General features: G+C 31.5%; 1 long non-coding RNA gene across 2 annotated transcripts; it reads right to left on the bottom strand.

The window, feature by feature from the left end:
- Positions 1-1,686: 1,686 nt before the first annotated feature.
- Positions 1,687-3,269, bottom strand: LOC110039420. 2 transcript variants are annotated; one of them, XR_002295518.1, is made up of 6 exons: positions 3,045-3,269; positions 2,860-2,939; positions 2,668-2,774; positions 2,404-2,595; positions 2,135-2,239; positions 1,687-2,050 (listed from the first exon to the last, which is right to left on the bottom strand). It is a non-coding gene; the product is annotated as an uncharacterized LOC110039420 (long non-coding RNA). The 2 variants fall into 2 exon arrangements; XR_002295517.1 differs by having other exon boundaries at positions 2,135-2,595.
- Positions 3,270-15,694: the final 12,425 nt, after the last annotated feature.

Genomic DNA, 15,694 nt, shown 5'->3' on the forward strand with positions numbered 1-15,694 from the left:
GTGTAACTCTTTCTTGCTTGTGGAATAAAGAGTTATATCTGTAATCACTAATTTATAGTAGATTTTTTCAACTGGCTAAGACCTGAATTTTTTCACTTTTTCAGGTTTTTCACGTCAAAATATTCTGATATTTCTATCCATCATTTATATTATCAGAGGGGGGTGATGAGTTCTCATGCAACACTAAGGCATTAATTAAAGACTCCACCACTTTGAATTCTCTTGTACGCATTAATTATGATGTAAAAATTTATTTATTTATTCTCCTTAGTTCCTCCTAACCACACACACAACCATAGTAATTACAAATATGGAAGAAAAAGAAGTAAAGAACCTAACTGAAATCATTAATGAAAAAACATTTGACACTTACTCGATTTCCAAAATGAAAATTTTATAAGTTGTCAAGTTAAAAGAACCTGTATGAAACTTACCAAAAACTTAACAAACCTTACTATAAACCTCTGCCAGCATAAAGATCTAATATACATCTGCCTCATGCCTCAGGACACGAGGTTTTTGAGTCAAATATTGAATTTTTTTTTCCTCTTCTTTCTTATCTAATTCTAACATAACCAACAGATAAATCAGCATACAACATCTTTTAGACGCAATTTAGTACTATTTAGGTTTGAACTTTTTGCAAGTATTTTATCCTTCTCTATTTCAGTACTGCAAAACCTTTAGATTTGTCAAGTCCTACCATGACAAAATCCTTTCTTATTTTTCATGTTTTGATGAAAAATAGATAATATATATATATAATTGTAGATAACAGTATATAACGTAAAAAAAATATAATTGCAAAGGGATAGCTTTCAAGTTCAGAATAATAAAATAGGCTTATAAAAATCTATATTTTAATGTTTCCTCAATTTCTCATATTTCAAATTAATGGTGGGGCAGAAAAGAAGCTTATCAAATAAAAAAGACAAAACGAATTGTTTTTTTCGTTTTGTCTGTTTTATTTTTTTATTTATTTATTTTCATTGTTTAATATAGCAAGTGAAGTTCACATGAGACTGCTTTAGCTGGTAGGCAATTGAAGAAGAGATGAGAATGTGTCACATATGCCATAGACACAAGCAGAGGAGATCACTGTAATATAAAGAAATAAGCAATATTGCATTCACTACAGGAATTTAAGTGATTTACGACGGCTTGTTCCCATCGGTAATTTGCATTTTGCCATCAATTATTAAGATTTGCGACGCCATTTTGATGGGCAAGATGTCATTGCTTCCATGTTTTGTGAGAAACCACGTTACAACGACCTTCTGACGGGCTCGTGGGTTTGGCGGTCTTCCAATGGGCATATGACCGTCGGTATAATTTCGACGAACTAGGGTCATTGGTTTATAACTATTGATAGTCTGACGGGTGAGTCCGTAGTTTTCAGAACCGACGGGCAACCGACCATTTATTTATAGATATAGACAGTCTGACGGGAAGATCCTCCTTTGTTCGTTAGCATTTATAAACCCGCAATGGCATCACAAAAACACATTGAATTTATATCACACAATCTAATTTACATATCCACACATCTACTAAATGAGAATCATATAAAGACAACCAGAAATTGAAAATAAATATAATCATAATGTATTAAATAATAGAAAATCAGTACAAATGTCTCAAAATAGTAAATGAAATACCATCACAACAACTTATCATCGATCTCCTCATCATCCTCATCATCCACATCCTTGGCTACTTCCCTCCCTTACGTGCCTCACGTCGCACCTCCTCTAATTCCATCTTCATTCTCGCCTTTGCCTCAGCAAGTCGAGCGGCACATCGGGCTCTTATCTTTAGTGAATGCAATGACCTGCCTGCGAACTTCATCAGTGTCCTGGAAAGATGTAGAGCTCTGAAGCATCATGCGTCCTACACAAGTCCTTGTGAACCCAAGCCATATTTTTTTTCCTTTTTTCTTGTCCCCAACGACTTTTCTCTAGAGGTCATAGTCCAACTGATCAAAATCGCTACTATGTATAGGAACTCCTAAGCGTTGACTCTGGGCCTCCTTCAGCCAGTGGTATTTGTCCTACAAAAAAATGTAAAGGATAGTTAGAGGCAAAATTAGATTTCAGAATAATAACAATGATATAAAAATTACTCAGTCACTTACACGTGCTCTCTGAAATCTAGTGTCGACTCACTGGTGGTACGACGGGTGCTGATGCGTACGAGCACACAGTTCAATGGCAATGGGATCTCATCTAAATTGCATTGTCTATTAAGATAAAAAAGAAGATATTACATTATTAACATCAGCTAAGATTTAATGCACAAAATAACTCTTATCATCCTCCTCTTGTACTCCATATGTTGGAGTGCCCCTCTAGTGTGTAGAGAAGAGTCCATATCCCCACATTCTAAAGCCTGATTCCTTTTCACCTGTTGAGTCCTATTGGCATAGTCATGAGAGTCCCAAGCTCTACGCAACTAGGTGTAGAAATCCTCTCCAAGTCGTAGAGGGAGTTGACCAATCTTGCATATGTCAACAAACATATCGCTCAGACCGGCGGGCCCTCTAAACTCAAAGTTCCTCCTAATATGTGCTTGATGTTCAGGCCTCCAAGAGAATTCCTTATGCATCATGAATTTCAATAAGTTAGTTGGATAAATTTATACAACTTAAAATCATTATTTAGGGTTTACCTCAAGCTCTCTGAACCACATAACTTATACTTCAATTGAGATCTTTGTCCATGATAAGTATGGAGCATCAAACTTGATTTGTATGATGCCCTTTATAGAATAAACAGCTTGCTTAGATGGATAAAACAAAAAAAAATGTTAGTTTTATAACCAATAAGAAAATGAATTGTATTTTCTTGTAATCTACCTTACTTATGTATTTTCAACAGGCTTTAGGTCGAATGTATGCCATGTGCTGCCTGACGCATCTGGATCTGTTGAAGTAGATGGACCTGCAAGAAATGTAAGTGGTGGTGGTGGTGTGGTGGGAGTTGAAGGTGTGTGGTATAGTGGTGACTGCTTCTAGGTGAAGGGATGTGCAAAAGAAGTGTCCTTACTAGCATTCATTGAGACAGTAGTGCTCATTTGTATGTCACCGTGTCATGGAGCTCCACTCTTCTTCATCATAAACATGTTGATGATAACCATGTAAGGAAAGAGATCATCACCACCACCCGAAGCCATGTGCATCAAGAAAAAATGAATTGATCAGTGCACATAAAAAAAGATATTAGAATAAAGAAAAACAATAAATAGAAGTACAAAACTATAAATTGTAATCTACAAACTACTACTATTTAAAATAGAAGCAAAAAATAGTAAACTGAATTATGATCAAAATGTAAAGTACAATCTACAAGTTTACTGAATCTGTGGCTATGCTGGGATGATACCGGCTCTCACTTCGGAGCTCCCACGTTCCCCTCGCCTAAGGGCTAACATCTACACTTCAGCACCCAAACAATAGGACTGAATTGGGGAGTTTAGTCTGTCACTCTAAAATCTGTTTAGTCTGTCACTCTCACTCTAAAATCTCCAATTCTATGTCACTCTAAAATCTCCCACGGCCCGGAACATGTTTGTCTTGCTATAATGAAATAATCAAATTTAGCATATCTTATATTAAATATAACTTTGATGATATTATAAGGTGTGTATACCCTTAATTTGTAATTAGGAACAAGATCGAATTGGTCACAATTGAACAAGAATACACTTCTCTTAATAGAGTCTGGATGTTGCAATTGGACTACTTCTTTGATAATCTAATAATAGTCAATTTCACCATCGGAATTTGTATTTCCTTTAACACACACAGTAGTGTTATTGGTATTTCTTCCTTCAAACCAAAGCCTTGTATGAAATTTGTAGTAATTCACATCGTACATTAGCCTCATTTTCACGATATGTATAGGACCCCAAGCAAGATCTATCAAGCTCAGATCTGTAATTCTATTGTTTTGATCACAAACCTATGAAGTACATAAAAAAAATCATGTTTTTATTGTTTGAACCAATATACATACCAATAAATTTAAATGTGTGAGTGAGTATAGCTTACGTATTCTTTAAACTATTGGGGGAAGTCCTCTTCGATCTTCTTACTTATATTGTTGTAATAATTTATATTCCATGAGACTAAAAATAACATCTCCACACATTGGTAAATTGGTGAATCAAGTGAATATTACATTTGCATTATAGTGTTGAACAAAAACTACTAAAAAATGTCTTACTCAAGATAGCGTTGAACTTCATTGCAATTGAGAAGAACATAAGAAATCATTACTTGAAGCTCCTGATCATTGAGATAAAATGATTTGTATCTCGTTGTCGCTTCACCTAACTACCAAAAAATAAAAATCAAACATGAAAGCTCCACACTTACTGCATCATCGATGATTTGTTGTTAATCAAAGAAGTAGAAAGTACTAGTCTCGTATAACAAATATGTCACACATATTGAGTCTTCTAGTCTGGTTTTGTTCTTCACAGTTCTCCTAAGTTCATTGAAAAATTTATAATATAATAGTTTTTTAACACAATATCCCAATAATATTAAGTAAATAATTTTTTAGTATATGTTATTACCTCTCAAACAGATACATCCAACAATATTGCATTGTACTACTAACTATAGTCTCGTATGATAAATGTATGAACATATGCTCCAAATAAAAAAAATTTATGTGGAAATATTCTTTCGAGTTTGCACAATATTATTGAAATATTTGCTTCTTATTATCGTAATGTATCAAATTTCAAATGAGTTGCACATAAATCCTTGAAGATTGCCCTGATTTTGATTAATTGATTAAATAATTTACTATACAACTATTAAATGCAATTGGCAACAGAATTTACAAAAAAAATATGACAGCCATGAATTTTCATTTCAAATATCTTTTCTACACCCAAGTCAACAGAATGGCTCAAATCATAAACATAACAACACAAAAACTTTAATGATTGTAGTCACTCAAAAATTCATCTTTGCTAAACTAAAGTAAGATAATACTTTTTTATGCTTAATAAGTTTACCAACAACAGTCTCTTAAATTTTTAACACTTTTCTTCTATAAAGCTCATTCAAGACTAGTCTAATATTCATGTTATCTTTAGTTTTGGCCCTTGACATCCATTATGGATTCCAGTGTTGAAAAGATTATAACCCACTTTCTTTATGTGCATATCAGCTTGACTATACTTAATTAAATTTGTCCTCTAGTAAGGAAAACCTAAAAAATTATATATTTTGTCCAATTATATTAACACTAAAATAAATAAAAGCTGTCAAGATAGCTCAGGATAACCAGTAATCTTTGTAATTGCACTAATTATCTGACAGAGTTTATCCCCAATTAATCTTGATGGCAACCCTGATTTCTCGACTCTATTTCATCTTAAAGGCATTTCATTCCGCCTAAAAGGGTGAAGAACATGTAAAATATATACGATGACAGTTGAATCAAAAATTTGTTCTATCATGTTGAAGAATAAATGCCCTTGAGAAATACATGTAATATGATCATACTAACTTCGCCATAGTGCTCCCTCCCAATAGCATCTTATACACTGGAAAATCATTTATTGTCCACATTAAAACTATTTTTATTTGAAAGTTTTGTTTCATAGAAATGTCATAAATGATGACACATGTTTTCTAAATTTTTAGTTCATTTATCAGAGGCTGCAAATATACATTAATTTTTTTTTTAGGTTATTAGGACCTAGAATAATTAATATCAAAAACTTAAAGGGGGTATTCATACACATCTCACGTAAAATTATATGGAATAACGATCATATGCCAACATGAGTAGGGTGAGGCGATAGAACTATATGGTGTGAGCCCGTCGACACGCAAACAAAGCCTAATATTACGTAACTCAGCAAGAAATTCAAGATAAGTATGTAAAAATGTTTTCATACTCCTCCATCTGTCAGATGACTTAATGAATTAATTTCACCTCATCTATTTTGATGTCATCTCATATGTAGAGCAATATGAATAGAGGCAAATTGTCTTAAAAAACGTTGAATAAGTGACAAATAAAAGAGGTTTTATATGAAACTTTCTTATATCTTTTTTTTCATTTTGTGGTTTGATTCCTTGAGCCTTACAAAATATGCACTGAGAATCCATTACATTGGCTTTAAAAAAGAACATGCAATCATTGACACAACAATCTATCTTCCCTGAATTTAAAACTAATTTAAAGACCATCTTATTTTTCTATAAAAATCATATGACATTAAATTTTTAATGTAGATTTATTTCTTTTAGTAATCTTGCAACCTAATTAAAATATTCTCGAAATATGTTAAAACTCTATTTTGATTTTTTAACATTTTAAAATTCATAGATAACTCAGAATGAAATGTGCAATATTTTCAAAATAGCCTGTGTCACATTCAACGGTACATAAAATATTTGAGCTTCTTTGTTGGCTCTTCCTCCACTTGACTCAAATAATGAGTTCTTGTTCCATCGAACATCATTCCAACAAATCTACTTGGGTCATATTAAGTTGGATGATTATAGCTAGTTGAAGGAGCATAGCTCATTGAATTGAAGGACCAGTTTTAGCATATAATGTTTGGTTCAACCTCGCCATGTGAAGTATAAAACTAATAATTTTGTTGAAATCCCTTATGGTATAGAATATATTTGACATCACCTGGTGTTGAGTGTGTTTGATTCTTGTGTTTCACACAAGGGCATTAAAGCTTACCCTTAGATAGGTAAGTGAAAACTGAGATGTCGCTTGCACAAAAGACTCAACACCATTCAAAAACTCTTATGTTAGCATTTTCTATCAGGTTGTAGTCTATTATACATCGAGTACCATAGACTATCTATATATCAGGTTGTAGTCTATTATACATCGAGTACCATACAATGTGACTATCTATATATAAACTATATAATTGATAAAAAAATCATTAAGTAGGGTTAGCGTCTTACACAATTACTGCCTTGAAGTACTAAATTGAGTCGTATATACTTTGAAAATGAAACACTAAACCCCATATAGATGCAACACTATAGATATACCAAACACAAAAACTTGATTGGTGCGTATCATGTAAGAAAGTGCATTAGCTTACATAGCACTCAATTCTAATAAGTTTATATGAAACACATAAACATAACTTGTATAATCCAAACCGCACAATCTTGCCTTCCTTTATGCTTCATGAAGATATACCTACAACAAATAAGTGAAGACATCAATTTTAGTACTACCTAGAATCATGCAAATTTAAAACTTGGGTAGTGAGACAAAGTAAATTCAAATGTGATGCAAACTATATATACTCATGGATCTTGTAAAAGCAATAAAAATACCTAAATTTATTACAGTTATCGCGAGGAACCTTGGATAAGGAATGCATGAAAAATTTAACTATTTTCTCATCATGCTTCTTAAGAACTGAAATAACATGCATTCCATATGCAAGATAAGAGAAATGCAAAATGTACAAATAGGAGTAGATCGATCGAGAAGAAACTAAAGAGCATAAATCTCAGAGCTCAAACATACGTTTAGTATTCTCTACTTTAAGCATGGAACACTTCTTCAATCTATCATTCAAATCAACTATGCCATGCTTAAAATTTTCATTTTTAATTTTCAAACATTAATACTTTCATTAAAAGATGATAATTGTTTGTTTCACGCAAAATATTAATTTTCAAGATGATAAATCCATAAGCTAAGTCATCAAAAGAATTAGATAGATTCTCAAATGAAAAATAATTTAGCTCCATTAAATGCGCAAATGACCAGGTGCTGTTCCACATTTTCAAGTGAAAATTCATTTATCGCATGCATCAATCAACATGTTCTTTTGAACACCATTATGGGAACCCCCACCCCCTCTTTTAATAAGAAAAAAAAAAGGATTTTATTAAAAATTCACCCCCATGCAAGCTAAAACTTTATCTCCTACACGCTCATCAACTTTCCCTCGCTCATAAGCAGTAGAATCTCTCCCCCTTTCTCTCACTCTCACCTTATAATCTTTCCTCTCCTGCATCTAAAGCTATTAAAAAATCTCATTGTTCGCAACTAACTTGTGTTCGGCTCGCCAAGTAACTCGTGTTCAATTCATTTCAAGTGAGTGAAATACGAACAATTATTCTGAGCTAGATTTATAGATGAGTCGAACACAAACATACCTTTATTCGATTGTGTTCGGCTCGTTTGGGCTCATATGAATTAAAGAATTAAATAAAGAATATAATTACATTATTTTTATATTAAATTTTTAAGAAAATACTAATTCTATATTTTTTTAGATTAATTTGAACTAATTTCAAGACAAACACAAGCTGGAACAGACAAACAAATTCAAATAAAGCAAAACACGAACATGTTATTCACAAGCCTATTTTGAGCTAAAAAATATTCTAACGAGTCAAACACGAACAAACACTGAGCTTGCTCAAGCTTGACCCGTTTAAACCCTGCTCGCAACCATGACATTAATGTTGAGTGACTAATGCAAAGCGGCATCACCACTTTGCATGCCCTCACACACTCATGTCTTGAAACAAGTAAGTATACCGTCGAAACATCCATACACATTTTCTTAGAGCAGACCAAATATGCCCCATTCAAGTGCTTTCGTGCACCTCCAAAATATATCTTTATTAATGGAGTGAGAGTCAAAACATCAATTAGGGAGTCTCATGTACTAGCCATGCATGCCTTAATGAGTTGGACAAGCGAGTAAACTTCTTGGCACCGCCTATACAAGTGGCATGAAAGCGTCGTCGAAATCATGTAAACTCCACCAAAAATATTAAATAAAATGCAATTTAGGGACAAAATGACCAATAAAGTTAAAAAAAAATGTGCAAAACAAAAAAATAAAATAAAATGTACAACAAAAATGCACTAGTTGCAAAAATAATAGTAATAATAATAATAACAATAATAATAATAAATTTGACTTTAACGGACAGTGGAAATTTTACAACAGATGAATCTATGGACTCAAAATTGGACATGAAAGTGATATACAGGGCAACCTATTATTTAACAGAGGTGGACTCTTACAGCAAGATCCGACAACGTGTTGGCAAAGACAAAATACAAGTGAAATGCGTATAAATAAAATTTCAGTTAATTTATTAATAAACAAAAATAAACCCAAACACTCTTACAAACATGTGTTACCCAAAAAGCAAACCAACTCGCCAAAACACAATCTTTAGAGCGTTGCAACAAAAAATGTTGATGCCAACAGTAACATCAAATAATTGTAAATAGAGCAACACCAAAGTGTTGTCTATGCCCTTCAAGTGAAGTTTGACATGAATTATATCGCTCAAAAAAGCATGCAAGCTGCTTTAAAAAACATGCAAGTTCATTTTCTTGTTCAAACCATTTATTATACTCCGTTAAAAATATGCAAAAATGAGTTGAGAGAACTAAGAAAGCTCCAAATATTTTGCGGCATTTTCAAGCAGAAAAAAAAAGACGAATAAAAAAGAAACTAGATTAGAAAAAGCAAATCGAGATTTGTAACCAAAAAACAAAAATGAGAAAATTACAGACACAGACACACAATCCATTTGAAAACTATGGCCATAAAATCTTTCGAGACATAAATCCTAGCTCCCAATGCAATGCGTGCTACACTCAATACTAGAAAAATGATTCCAAATGCTACACATTCAAAAAATCTAGTACGGTATGATCCACGACAAGTGGCAAGTACAATAAAGAAGGTCCATAACCAAGCAGATGTCTAAGAATGATCCAGAGTTGACAAAGTTTGAGGCATAAATACTCTCAAATAAAAATAAAAATAACTATGCATATATCCCCTCAGATGGGCATAATCATTTTATTTCAAAACACAAGGAGCTTCCAACCAATTTTTGTTTTCTATAATAAATCAAGCAAAAACATCAAATTATTCCTGGATGAAGGATTCAGTCACCACTTTGTAACCAAATGAGTTCTTATCATGACAATATCCTCTAAATCTTCACAAAGAAAATGCATTTCAAGTTTTTCGAATGATGAACATAGATCAAGTAAATCATCATCCAAAAGAACTTCCTTCAAATATAACTCTCTAAAAGCATATCATTTATAAAAGAAAAAAACTCAGAGCAATAACCGATTGTTTTGAACTCGGAGCAACCACATACATCCGTTACACAAGTTTTCAAATGCGACAAATTTAAGTTTGACTAATACTTACTAATAATTAATTACATATCAATAATGATAATGTACTTGACATCTAACCACATAATTAGCCTAGTTATGATGGCACCATTATACTATGGCCACAATTGGAGTACCTAATTACTTAACCTATGTATGAGTTGTGAGCTATAAGGTACAATTTGTCAGGGTATGAAGCTCTATGTCAAAAAAACTAAGGTCAAAAATTAGCCCATTCGGCAAATTTTCCCCCAAAACTATGAAGCCCCACTGAACAACACAATCCAATATAACTAACAAGCTCCATTTATCAAGTTGAAATAATTAATACTGCTGACCAAATAGACTAGTGCTAATGACAACCATAGAATTTTGATTGGATTTATTGACAATTACCGCCATACTTATTATGCTAATGGTGGTATATTTTCTCCAAAAATCAAATTATTGTTTCTAAACAAAAGAATTTTAGATACTAATAACCTTAATTGAAAGTGTTTTCTCATGAATGAGAGGTAATAATAACAATAGAAAACTGCTCTTAAAAGAAAGCATTGTACAAAATCAAGACAATCTTCATTAAAGGTTGAAATCTCCAGATAATGTCGTTTATAAATAAAATGTCTTCTAAAATTTTATCTAAATTACCAACTTCAATCAAATCAAATAAATAAGCATTCAACAAAATATGGCAAAGAGTTTTGAATCCAGAAATACAAACTCAAAATAAAATAAAATAAAATAAAACATCAAACCAAATTGTTCCCTTAACTAAAGACTAAAATCAACATATAATAAATTATACACACAAGCGTACAGGCTGTGGCGTGCACACAAGCAGATACACATGCACATTAGGCTTGTATCTTAGCAATTAGAATTTACTTAAAAGTTTTTAAAATCTAAATCGTTGATCTTGATCTGTCATATATGAACTGTTACACAAATTTCATAAGATTAAATGAGGATCAAGTCAGGTATCAAACATAGAAAAATAACCAATGGTAGAGATAATTAATGAAGCTAAAAAATTTCACATTTGAGTATTTAAAAAAAAAAGGAAAATTAATGATGATATGTAAAATACAAAGTTAGGCATGTAATGAAATTCCATACATATTAACTCATTATATATATATATATATATAAAATAACAAGAAGCGGCTATCCCGCTAAGTGAGGTCGGCTACATGAATTCTTTTTCTCCATTGTGTCCTATTGAGTGTCATATTTTCATTTAACTCTAATAAACTAAGATCATATTTTATACAGCATGCCCAAGTCTTTTTAGGTCTACATCTACATGTTCTAACATAAGTTGAATTAAAGTATCTACTCTCCTAACCGAGTCATCAGATGGTCGACGTTAATTTGACCAAACCATCTAAGATGACTTTCTTGAATCTTTTATGTCACTGGAGCTATACCAACCCTTTCACGGATACATTTGTTTCACATTTTTTCTCTAAGTTTCTCTAAGTGTCAAGCCACTCATACTCATCCACCTAAGCATTCTCATCTCAGCAACACTTAACTTAGTTTTTATGCTTCTTTTTTATAGGCCAACATTCTACTTCATAAACATTGCAGTTCTCACCACCATCTTATAAAATTTTCCTTCAAGCCTAAGCGGTACTTTTCTATCACGTAATAGACCCTATGCATTCCTCCACTTCAACCATCCAACTTGAATTCTACCAATAGCATTTCCATCTATAACACCATCACTTTGAACAATAGACCCGAGATATCTAAAACATTCACTCCTTTTAATGATTTGATCACCCATTATTACAACTTTGCCACTTGATCTACTATTGCTAAAATTGCATTCTATGTATTCGGTTTTAGATCTGCTCAAACGAATGCCTTTAGACTCTCATATAAACCTCCATAATTCAAGTTTTTCCTGAACTTTTTTTCTAGTCTTATTCACAATATCATCAGCGAAAAACATACACCAAAGTGCATTCTCCTACAAATGTCCAGTAAGAGCATCCATAACAAAAGATACGGGTTAAAGCCAATTCCAAATATATTCCAACTGAAATAGGAAAATGCTTGGTCAATCCTCCTCCTATTCGAACACAAGTAAAAACTCTAGTATGCATATCTTAAATAACTTGAATATAATTAATATCAACACCTTCCTTTCTATAACTCTCCAAAAAACTTCTCTTGGAACCTTAACATAAGTTTTTTCTAAATCAATAAAAATCATATACAAACCTTCCTTACTGTCTCTATACTTCTCCATCAAACCTCTCAATAAATGTATAGCTTCCATAGTAGGCTTGTCCGACATAAATTCAAATTAATTATGAGAAATCTTTGTATCATGTCTTAACCAATGTTCAATTACTCTCTCCCAAAATTTTAATGTATGACACATTGACTTAATTCCTCTATCATTTGCACACTCATGTGCATCCCCTTTATTCTTAAAAAGAGAACAAAAATAATCTTCCTTCACTTATGGATCTTTTTAAATTTAAAAATAACATTAAAAAATTTAGTAAGCCAAAATCTCCCAAATCTCTTAAATATTTTCACTCTTCCATGGGGATACCATCAAGTTCTATTGATTTTCCACCATTGATTTTTTAAAGCAGCCTCAAATTCCTTTTTATTAATGCAAGCATAAAAATAAAAAATTTTATTATTATTGATAATATTAAGGTCACTAAGGACAATTATATTATAAAAAACTTCATTGAAAGGTTTATCAAAATATCTCACTCACCTATATTGAATATCTTCCACTAAGAAAAATATTTTTTTTTTTATTTTCATCTATAATATATTTTACTTAAATTAAATCTTTATTTTTTTTATCTTTTTGTTTGACTGGTTTATACATATATATTTCACAATCATTAATATCTAATATATTATAAATATCATTAAAAACAGAATTTTTAGCATCACAAACTATTCTCTTAGACTCCCTACAGGTCGTCTCATATTTTTCTTTGTTCTTTAAGCTTTTACATTTAAGCCAATTTTTTATAACAGTTTTTTTTTATATATTTTATCTTTTGTGTACGTTATTATTCCACCGCCTATTAATATTTATAAAAAGTTTTTAATTTGATTCTACTTTTACATCTTGTCACTTGTTTAATAGTATTTGTTATTTTATCCCATATAGAATTAGCTTCTTCATGAACATTTCAAATCTTGAAATCTTGAAATTTACTCTTAAAAATATTTTTTTATCTCTTAAGTGTCTCCATCTAATTCTATGACAATATTTCACTGTATTTTTTATCTTTCAACCCCTCATCTTAAAATTTAAAACTAATAATCAATGTTAAGTACTTAAATTTTCACTTAAAATGAATTTACAATTTTTACGTTCTCTTTTTACTCATAAGAAAATGATCAATTTGTGTTTTATTAATTCTTTCTTATAAGTAATAATATATTCATTTCTTTTCTTAAATATAATATTAGCAATAACAAAATCATAAGCGAAAACAAAATTTAATATAAAGTTTTACATTCTTCATTAATCACTTCAAAACTGTAGCAATCATGAATATTTCTAAAATCTTCTACCACTTTACCAACATATTCATATAAATCTCTTTTAATAAAAGTCTTTCTTCAAGAGGTATTATTTGTAATAATTCTTTTAGCAGTTTCAAAAAATTTGTTTGAACCTATATACCTACTTAAGAAGCATAAACACTTATAACATTAAAAATCTTAGTATAAACAACAAATTTTAGGATTATAATTTTATCTCCAATTATATTAATTTTTACAACATTATCCTTCAAACTTATCTATAATTACACTACATCATTTCTCGACTTTTACCCATATATTAAAGTTTAAAACCTAAGCTATCAATCTCCTTAGTCCTTTCTCGAGCCCATTTAACTTTTTTGAATGCATAACATATTTAACTTCCCATGAACAATAATATCTACTAATTTCAATAATTTATCTGTTAAAACATTTATAGTCCAATATCATATATTGATATTAGTTTCATGGGAGGCTAACTTCCTTGCCCACATATGTCAGTAATATGAAAACTCTTACTTATTTAACACTACACCCAAGCGCCGGTGAAATAGCTCTTGCACACTTTTCACTATATTTAGGTCATACAGTACGTGCTTCAAGAGAATGCCCTAGCATTTACACAATAATTTAAAGGATTCATGCCAAGATTTGTTCTACAAAAAATTTATGTTGATTGTCAACTACCAATATCAACGCTCATTCAGGGCTTCGGAGTCAACAATTATAGTATTTAAAATTAAAAATATATAAAAAAATGAAAAAATATTTCAACATACTATAGGGATCATCCATTAATAAAAATTATAAATAACATTGATTGATCACTAAGCATTTTAAATTTAACAAATTTGGCACATGTCTAGTTAAGAAGGTGAAAAGATAAACATTGATAATATTTAATTTTCATGAAAGAAAATTAAATAACAAAAAAATTTTGATGCAAACGCTCATAGAAAAAAATCAACTTCACTGATCTTGATTTATACTGTATATCTATAAATGCATTCATAGGTACCTGTATACATAACCCAAAAAGACCGCAGCTCCCCAACCATTGCTTCTGTTCACCCAGCTTTTGTTCTGTTGCCTTAATGGTACTGAGCAAAGTTGACCAAGATACTCCAGAGCTTCATTGAGCTTGAGTTTTAGCTTATGCTTGGCTCAATAGCAAATGAAACTAAGCCATAACTTGCTTCTCGTTAATAGCCCTACGTGAATGTAAGGAGCCATCAGCTTTCTCTTCCCCATATGAATCAAGGGATGCAGTTCATGTGATTTAAAGAAGAGAAAAAAAAAGGCTTATCAGTTGACTGAAGTAAGCAAATAAAAACTGTTGTAATCTCCTGTCTCGTACGGGTAGTCCAGTCGGCATCAAAATGAGTGCATTGCATTCTTTTTAAAAGGATTTTAAAAATTTAAGCGCTTTGTCAAAATAAAAATAAATGCAGTACAAAATTCTAATGTATTTGAATTTCACTCTAGTTCATTTTCAATGTATTTGAAATTCATTAGATTTGGGTGAATTCCAAATTCTCTTGTAAAAAGTGACGCCAGAGTTCAGCGGCCGCCCGCCTGCCACCTACCACTCCTGACGACGGCTGCCCATTAGCATTGCCCACTGATTGGAGCTCCCGCCGCCACCCCTGCCCACTACTGCCAATCTTAATGGGTTTATTTTACATTATTTTACATTGAAATCATATTTCTTCAAAGCAAACAAAAAAAAGGCAAATTCACGCATTTATTTTACATAGCCAAATAACACTAAAAAATTTCAACACAATACATTACTTTAATACTGCATTCCATTTCCAGCAAACCAAAAAGCCCCACAATTAAATGAATAAAATCTCAAATCCACCATCAAGGACTCATTCGTCCACTACAAGGGTGGCAGTTGACAAAATGAAATTGTGGACATTTAAAAAACAAAATAATGCATTTTTTTTTTCATTTACCATGCAAATTATTCTTTCAAC

The sequence above is a fragment of the Phalaenopsis equestris genome, unplaced genomic scaffold (assembly GCF_001263595.1).
Source record: "Phalaenopsis equestris unplaced genomic scaffold, ASM126359v1 Scaffold000002, whole genome shotgun sequence".
In the NCBI taxonomy this organism is placed as follows: Eukaryota; Viridiplantae; Streptophyta; class Magnoliopsida; order Asparagales; family Orchidaceae; genus Phalaenopsis; species Phalaenopsis equestris.